A 6,994-nucleotide genomic window follows, 5' to 3' on the forward strand; every position below is an offset into this window, starting at 1 on the left:
CAAAACTCAGAAGCCTTATTTTAGGCATTTTGGCATCCCCACATATATGGGATGCCACAAGAAAAGGAAAAGGAAGGAAATGTAGAGGGTATTATTTAAAAAATGAAGGAATCCCAAAACCAAATTTCATCAAGAATATTGCTTAAGATCTGCATTTCTAATTTAGCAAATTTTGAAACAATTAGATCAAATTATGTTACTTGGGATTTTGTAGTATCATATCAGAGCTGAAGTTAAGAAGCTCATTTTAAGCTTTTCTGCAAAGCATCCAAAGAGTCCATATGTAAAGATAAACAGGAGCAAATCACTTTGCATTTTAACATTTCATTGTAATTGAGGTGTGTCAAATTATACATTACGTCCCAGCCATATTGACAACAAGGTGTAACTAAAGACACTCAAACACTCCAGGGAGGCATTTCTTAATTGAAACAGTAACTTTTAACAATAAAGAATTTTGACCTGGACAGGCTACATCAAGTCTTCCTACTACAAGATAGGAATCAATGCCAGCTCCATTAGGTAGACCAAACCAAAACATCAACTCTATAGAAAAACTAGAACTGTACTTTATTGAAATAACAATGCCATAATTTTGCATATTTGACTGTCACAATAATGTACAAACATTGTTATCTGCAAAAAGCTGAAAATTGTTTAAGTCTTGGGAAGCAAGGTAATATTTGACATTGATTTGGGCAAACACCTCTCTGATTAACTGAATATAAGAGGGAGAGGAAGTACAGCATAAGCAGAGTTAGAAAATTCTGTTATTCCAGCCTATTTGTAGAGATAAAGAAGATGGTCTTGAAGATATACAGAAGCTGTTGTTTAGGCAAAGCTTTTTTGTAGTCTAGAATGTCCAAATAACATTTGGATCAGATATCTACCGAATTCACTGAACAATTGAAAGGTGGAGTACGCATAATCAAACTTTCAAGATTTTGTTATTATAGCCAGTTTCAATAAAAAATAGTTTTAGCTTTCCTGTGAAGTTGATCTCATTATTTTGTATGCCTAGTAGGGCTGACATTAGTCTTGTAAGTTTCATGGTCTTTTTCAAAAGAGACTGAAGTCCTTTGTTAGTGGAAATGGCCTCCAATCCTCAGGGTACTCCACTTAGAACACCTTGCTCAAATTTTGTTGCAACAGGTAACAACAACAGGTAAATTTACAAGTAGCTAACTTTCAATATGCCATGAGGTAACTAACATAGTAGTTGGAATGGAATCTACCTCAGCCAGCATCATCACAATAGCCTGCAGTACTGCCGGTTTTTCTACGTTAACAGAGAAATTTGAGCAGCTCAAGGACAAATATAGAAAGTGGAAAGAGGGACACATAACTAAGTCAGAATATCAGCAAATAGCTCGAGCCTGCAAAGACGAAGTGAGAAAAGCTAAGGCTCAAAATGAACTAAGGCTTGTAACCAAAGTCAAAAATAACAAAAAAGCTTCTTTCAACATGTAAAAAACAAGAAAAAAGTGAAGGAAACAATTGGTCCATTAGTGGGTGAAAGTGGCAAGAAGGTGGCAAGCAACAAGGAGAAAGCAGAACTATTTAACTCGATTTTTTGCATCTGTCTTTACACAAAGGGAAAAAACAGACCAACCTATTAAAAATAGTACCATAAAAAACAGTATAGAAACACAAGTTAAAATAGGCAAGAAAATGGTAAGTGAGCACCTGTCCAGTCTAGACAAGTTCAAATCACCAGGACCAGATGGATTACACCCCAAGGTTCTTAAGGAACTGGCAGATGTGATCTCAGAATCACTGAACTATATTTTTCAAAGATCCTGGAGCACTGCGGAACTACCAGAGGACTAGAAAGGAGCTGATGTAGTTCCCATCTTCAAAAAAGGGGAAAAAAGGACCCAGAAAATTACAGTCCTATCAGCCTGACCTCAATACCTGGGAAGATTCTGGAAAAGGTAATCAAACAACGAATCAGAGAACACCTAGAGCAGTGGTTCTCAACCTTTCTAATACCGTGACCCCATAATACAGTTCCCCATGTTGTGGTGACCCCCAAGTGGGTGTGGCCATCAATAAGAGGGAGTAGGACAGCTAGGGAAAAGGGGAAAAAATGGCGGACAGCGTGGTTTGGCGACCCCCGTGAAATGGTCATTCGACCCCAAATGGGGTCCCGACCCACAGGTTGAGAACCACTGACCTAGAGGCAAATAAAGTCATTACTAAAAGCCAACACGGATTTGTCAAAAAAAGATCATGCCAGACAAATCTTATTGCATTCTTTGACCAAGTGACAAAATTAGTGGACCAGAGGAATGCTGTGGATATAATTTACTTGGACTTCAGTAAGGCATTTGACAAAGTAGACCACAACCTACTACTTGAGAAGATAGAAAAATGTGGGTTAGACAGCATCACCACCAGATGGATCCATAGTTGGTTGACCGGCCGTACTCAGCATGTGGTCCTCAATGGAACCGCATCTACATGGAGGGAAGTGTGTAGTGGGGTGCCCCAAGGCTCTGTTCTGGGCCCAGTGCTCTTCAACATCTTCATCAACAATCTAGACGAGGGGATAGATGGGGAACTCATCAAAGTTGCAAACGACACCAAGCTGGCAGGAATAGCCAATACTCCAGAAGACAGGCTTAGGATATAGGAGGACAGATCTGAACACTGGGCACTATCTAACAAAATAAAATTCAACGGTGAAAAAAGTAAGGTTCTATATTTAGGCAAGAAAAACCAAATGTACAGGTATAGTATAGGGGGTACCTTGCTCAATAGTAGTAACTGTGAGAGGGATCTCGGAGTCCTAGTAGACAATCATTTAAATATGAGCCAGCAGTGTGCTGCAGCTGCCAAAAAAGCCAACACAATGCTAGGCTGCATTAACAGAGGGATAGAATCAAGATCACATGAAGTATTAATACCACTTTACAATGCCTTGGTAAGGTCACACTTGGAATACTGCATCCAGTTTTGGTCACCACAATGTAAAAAAGATGTTGAGACTCTAGAAAGAGTACAGAGAAGAGCAACAAAGATGATTAGGGGACTGGAGGCTAAAACATATAAGGAACGGTTACTGGAATTGGGTATGTCTAGTTTAATGAAGAGAAGGACGAGGGGGGACATGATAGCAGCTTTCCAATATCTCAGGGGCTGCCACAAAGAAGAGGGAGTCAAGCTATTTTCCAAAGCACCTGAAGGCAGGACAAGGAGCAATGGGTGGAAACTAACCAAAGAGAGAAGCAACCTAGAACTAAGGAGAAACTTCCTGACAGTTAGAACAATTAACCAGTGGAACAACCTGTCTCCAGAAGCGGTGAATGTGCCAACACTGGAAGTTTTTAAGAAGAAACTGGACAGCCATTTGTCCAAAATGGTATAGGGTTTCCTGCCTAAGCAAGGGGTTGGACTAGATGACCTCCAAGGTCCCTTCCAACTTTATCATTATTATTATTAAGACTAATCCCAAACCTTCACAACTCATAGTGAACTGTTTCTGGGTTGTCTAAGAAGGTTTCCATAGATCACTCCAAGGTAACTTTCATCCTGAGTTTCCTGAAAAGGGGACAGCGAGATCGGCCATTTCCTATAGTTGAGATAAGTAACCTTGAACTGGACAATTATCAAAATTTCATGCAAAGATTTAGAAGCAACTTTCACAATTCTGTGTTTGAAACCATGAAATTCGCTGACTAAGGCAAAAATCAGCAAAAGAATGTTGGATCTTAAATTATTAGATATGGGATGGGATGAGTTGGCTCTCATTGACCAATTTAAAAAGGGCTTGCTGAGGAACTGAAAGATGAACTGGTAAGACAAGGCATCCCAGATCATTTGAAAGAGCTGTTCTAATATTGCGTTGTAATAGATAGCAACATGAAAAATTTGAGCCAGTCAGAAAATGGCAAGTAGAAGGGCATTTACAGCCTCTCTGCACCCAATGGTTTCCTTGGAGTCCAGAACCAAACAATGTATACAAAGTCGCACAATCAAAAGATCCCTATCATCAGGAGAAAAACAGAGAAAGAGAGAACAAAATTTATGCTTTCACTGCAATGCTATCAGTCATATAGCTAGATATGGCAAAACTAAATTCACATCTCTGAATTTAGTTTTGCCATACAGAATTCTACACTTATGGATCTACAGGCCACATTTTGCCATACAGAATTCTACACTTATGGATCTACAGGCCACATTCCTCACTCTTGTAAGATGGAAGCCATGCAGATCTCAGGGGAGGGGGGGGGAGAGATGCCATTCTGAAGGCTAGTGTTTAGCTGAAGGGACCCAGAAGGGACTTTCATTTTGCCAGACCTTGGCAAAAATGGCAAAAAAACCTGGAGATAAATCCAGTGGCTTTTTAGCAGTTTATTTTATTATTAATTGTGCTAAAGGACTAGGGATTTTCAAGGACTAGTGCTAAAGGACTAGGGAACGTGTGCAAGCTTTCACATTAATAAGTTCCTAAGATAATTGTCTGTTTCCGAGTGACACAGCGGTATTTATTTAGCATGATACTCTGAAATGGAAGATAAATGTTCAAATCATTTAAATCCCAGGTTTCCAGGAAACGCTCAGGATGAAGCAAGCGCAGATTGTATTTCAATGGAGGACAGGAGGAAAAGGAAGATGCTCTTCTGAATTTTTGAAGCAAGGAAAGAGCAAAAATAAACTAATTTATAGGTATGGTATAGGCTTTTCTAAGTAATGTCCGAACTGTACATTATAAACTTTAAACCAATATAAAATTATACCAACCATGATACAACTTCACCATTTTTTCCTCAGTACAAGCTGATCATAGACAATTATTCTTAGCAGCCCCTTTGCTTCCCCACAATAGTTATAATATTCCACCCTGATTACTTTGGAATAAGGTTTTAACCTATAATTAAATGGACATACTGTGTATTGAGATCCTTGAAATCTTCATCCTCATTAACAATAGCAACAAACAAATCACTCAAAAGTATAATTAGATATTATGAGTAATTACTGTATGCAGTGTTTATAGTTAATTAAAAGTGAGGAAGATACACACTGCATATAATTTCTTCAGTAGAATGCCCATAGCATTCTGTTCTCTAATGGTAAGGCCATGAAGGAAAGTACAAAGGAAAATTATGGAGATTGTTACCTTGTAAATTATATAAATGTTAGTAAAGTTTGAAGTATCTAATGTGTTTTTACTAAAAAAAGATTACTTCCTTATTAAAATAAAATATAAAAGATGCACAGTGTCAGTGGATCTACTCTTCAACTTTTTCCCAAATAGGTAGCACAATAAAATAAAATGAAAATAATTGGAAGATGTATAATAAGACCCTGCCCAAAAGATGGAAAATTAATTCTAGTTTTTCATTAAAATTAATAGAGACATAAACATTGTTTTGTTCAAAGAAAACAAAAATGATGAATGCATTGGAAATAAAGGATTTGTGTTATCTTTTTCTAACTGTAAGTTCTCTTTTGACTAATTTTTTTTGATTGTTTCAAGATAAACATCTTGCCAGTGTGTAGAATAAACTACTTTCATATAAAATGCAGAATATAACTTTGCCATTGCCTACAGTAAAAAACAAACAAGCCAAACTGCTATTTCAAATTTCCATGTATTTTATTGCTTGTCCTGTGTAAACCACCTGCTGTTGTTTATTAACAGTTATTGATAATATTTATAATGGGGGCAGAGATGATTAATTTTCTTTTTAGCCAATGAACCTTATATTCCTTTATAATATTTAGCTGCCGTTAGTTGGAAATAGTTTGTAGAAACCTTTACCAATTGCATTAATTATAGAGTTTTTAAGATATATTTTAATTTTCCAAAAGAAAAACAAATATCTAAACTCTGTAACCTGTTATTCTTTGCTGATAAATAAATCCTAGAACAGGTGGAGGCTAACATAAGGCCTAGATTTTATCTATCTAATCTCAGGATGAATACGACAGGCCACCATCTGTTCTTCATGTACACTATAGATAAAATACTGCCATGTAATTTAATCATTTAAAACTCAAATGCAACTTACCGTTTTATTTCATCGGCGAGGGATGTTTCCTTGTCCTTCTGGACTCATGACAAATCAACTGTTTTCAGTCTGAATTTCAGCCTCAGTGAATTATGTAGAAAGAAGGTCCTGATCACTAAGGAAATCTGACACTGAGGGTTTAGTGATGGGATCAGAAGGTGATATACTGAATAAAGAAGCAACTAGGATATAAGAGACCTTGCAGATAAGAAAAGCAAAGCCACTAATACTTTCAGTGCCATTTTTGGAAATAGAGAAAGCATAACTTTTATATGTCCCCTTCCTTATTTACACCAATAATACAAATATTTATGAAGTGCTTCAAAGAACTGGATGGTGCATTATAGGAATGTGGAAGTTGATGCTCCAAGACTTACATCTATAATGTCAATGTTATTAGCATGCTGATCTGTAGTTTTATTTGTAACATGTTATTTCTTTTATTATTTGTCAGTTCTAACAACACTGTTAACATGAAATTAACATGAAATCATTAACCAGGGGTTATTTATGCTATTTTTTTTCTGATTCAGGTATCATAACTTTTTTTTCCTAACTTGTACTGAAAACTTTAAATCCCAGAATGCAATGGGATAAAGCCCCTGTCCGTCAGCCCACCTTTACTTAGTATTGGAAAGAACTCTCAGGAACAAAGAAAGTAGTTCTGAACAATTATTGAGATTGCTTTTCATTGCTAACCCAAACCTGGATTAAGTTGAGACAATTCTGTTCTTTATTTCCAGTATTAGGCAGGGATTCATTTAGCTAAACATTTCCTTTACAAAATTGAACTGAAGGGAAAGTTTGTCTACATTTTTTCTGTGGAGAATATTTATTATATATAAATATAGAAGGCCTTATTTTATGCATTTTTTTCCTCTGTACCATGAATATTTGGACTTTCTTTAGTCTTTCTGACACCTCTGTGGTTAGCAATGCTGTTTTTAAAAAATGTTGTTATGACAGCTTAC

General features: G+C 36.7%; 1 protein-coding gene across 2 annotated transcripts in view; it reads right to left on the reverse strand.

Annotated features, from left to right (window-relative positions):
• LOC120313634 (protein eyes shut homolog) overlaps window positions 1–6,185 on the reverse strand; it is a 445,596-nt gene extending 439,411 nt beyond the window's left edge. For both annotated transcript variants that reach the window (XM_039355730.1, XM_039355729.1), the window contains exon 1: window positions 6,024–6,185. The gene's annotated coding sequence lies outside the window, so the exon portion shown is untranslated. The remainder of the gene's footprint in view (window positions 1–6,023) is intronic.
• Between the last annotated feature and the right edge of the window lie 809 nt (window positions 6,186–6,994).

The sequence above is a fragment of the Crotalus tigris genome, unplaced genomic scaffold (assembly GCF_016545835.1).
Source record: "Crotalus tigris isolate CLP2741 ecotype Arizona unplaced genomic scaffold, ASM1654583v1 scf7180000018750.1061991, whole genome shotgun sequence".
Lineage (NCBI taxonomy): Eukaryota > Metazoa > Chordata > Lepidosauria > Squamata > Viperidae > Crotalus > Crotalus tigris.